Genomic DNA, 2106 nt, shown 5'->3' with positions numbered 1-2106 from the left:
TTTTGAATAATTTTCCGTCGCTTGGTCGTGCATAAGTCTTTTAGGAATTTGGCATATGAAGGTATCTGTTTAACGACATCAAGTAGAGGAATGTTGACTTTCACCTGTTTCAACACCTCTAGGATATCCTGAGAGTTAGAGAGAGGTTTTGGTGAAACCAACCGTTGGGGGAATGGAGCAACTGGCTTCTCTAGAAGTTCCGGTTCCACTTTTTGTGGGACATCACTGGATCCATCATTGTTGTCCTCTTTTGGTTCTTGAGGCTTTTCGGGCCTAACCGGAAGAGTTTTATCAATGATCTTCCCACTCCTAAGAGTGGTGATGGATTTAGCATGTCCCATCTGATTTGAAGAGCTGGGATCATTATTCTCGTATTGCGGTTTAGGATTGGGGAGAGGTTGTGCAGGAAGCATCCCCTTTTCTATAACCGTCATACGAGAATCTATCTTTTGCATAAAATCTGTAATTCCACGCATTGCCTGAGCCGGCTCTTGTATGGGATTTTGAACCGGTTCCTCTTGAGGTTTCACTTGATTTGGATTTTGATTGAAGAAACCTGGAGGAGTCGCCGTTTGTCCATTCCTCCAACTAAAGTTTGGATGATTTTTCCAGCCAGGATTGTATGTGTTGGAGTTGGGTCCAGTAAAAGGTCTTTGATAGTTATTTACGGCATTGGCTTGTTCATTCAACACTCCTCGAAAGGCAGGTATTGTAGGACAGTTTTCAGTTGTGTGAATGTTGCAATCACAGATGCCGCAAACAATTTCATTGACCTTATCCTTCTTTCCTTCCATGGCCTCAACTTTCCTTATGAGCGTAGTCACTTTACACTTGAGATCATCCTCTTCTTTCAAGAGGTATAATCCACCTTTCTCCTTTAATTGAGTCGGCCTAGACGTGGTGTTCGACTTTGGGTAATAGTCCCAAGATTGTGTTTTTTCAGCCAAACTATCGAGGTAGTCCCATACCTCGTCGATATCTTTATTAATGAACTCTCCATTACACATTGTCTCGACCATTTGGCGCATGGAAGATGTCAGTCCATCATAGAAAAAATTTGTAATGCGCCACGTTTCAAATCCGTGTTGTGGGCATGAACTGACCAAATCTTTGAATCTTTCCCAACATTGAAAGAATGTTTCATCTTCCTTTTGGGCAAAGTTCATGATCGCTTTTCTGAGGGTAATCGTTTTATGATGTGGGAAGAATTTTTTTATGAATTCCCTCTGCATGTCGTTCCATGTGCCAATGGATCTAGGACGTAGTGAATGTAACCACGTCTTAGCTTTCTCTTTTAAGGAAAAAGGAAAGAGTTTCAGCCTAATTGTATCCTCAGATACATTAGGAAAACATAATGTAGCTATTATCTCATCGAACTCTTTCAAATGTAAATATGGACTTTCGATTCAAGTCCATGGAATTTGGGAAGGAGTTGGATAACTCCCGGCTTGATGTCCATTTGTCCTGTGTTTTCAGGAAAAATAATGCATGAGGGCATACTCACTCCCGCCGGTTGTAGATAATCTCGTAAAGTACGAGGCGGGGGTGCCTGTTGCACCTCATTCTCATCTTGGGTATCCTCCACCCTGGGTGGGAGTAGAGGAGGTTGGTCTTCAGCCATAACTTCACTTAACTCAGGGGATTTCGAGTGGTGTCTAGTCCTGCGATGGATAGTCAACCCCTCAACCAATCCTCCTTCAGTCAAGAGACGTCGAGTGTCGTCACGGGCCCACTTGGGCATGAAAACACTCGCAGCCCTCGATTAAAAACCTAATCCTAAGAAAGGAAAAGAAAATCTAGAAAGAAAGAGAGAGTTGGAAAGAAATTACCAAATTGGACTCCTAAGTTAAAAACCTGCAAAATAAAACAAAAATAAGTTAGATTCCTAAAAAGAAGAGAAACGATACTTTAAAAGAAAAATAACAGTAAAGTAATTTCTAAAAGAAAGTATTCTTTAAAGAAAAACGGAAATTTCTAAAGTAAACTAGGAAAGCCTAAACTAAAAAGTAAATTACTACAAGAAAATTGAAAAATAGAGAGTAGGGAAGGAGTGTACCAAAATAGAGATTTCTATCTTAAAGGCCTACAAAATAGGAAGGTTAGTTT

General features: G+C 40.6%; 1 non-coding gene across 1 annotated transcript; it reads left to right on the top strand.

Moving 5' to 3' along the window:
• Window positions 1–1077: 1077 nt before the first annotated feature.
• On the top strand, window positions 1078–1184 carry LOC131226435 (small nucleolar RNA R71). The gene has a single exon (XR_009161820.1). It is a non-coding gene; the product is annotated as a small nucleolar RNA R71 (small nucleolar RNA).
• The last annotated feature ends 922 nt before the right edge of the window (window positions 1185–2106 follow it).

This window comes from Magnolia sinica, chromosome 14, assembly GCF_029962835.1.
Source record: "Magnolia sinica isolate HGM2019 chromosome 14, MsV1, whole genome shotgun sequence".
NCBI lineage: Eukaryota > Viridiplantae > Streptophyta > Magnoliopsida > Magnoliales > Magnoliaceae > Magnolia > Magnolia sinica.
This window is presented reverse-complemented; position numbering and strand designations above follow the sequence as displayed.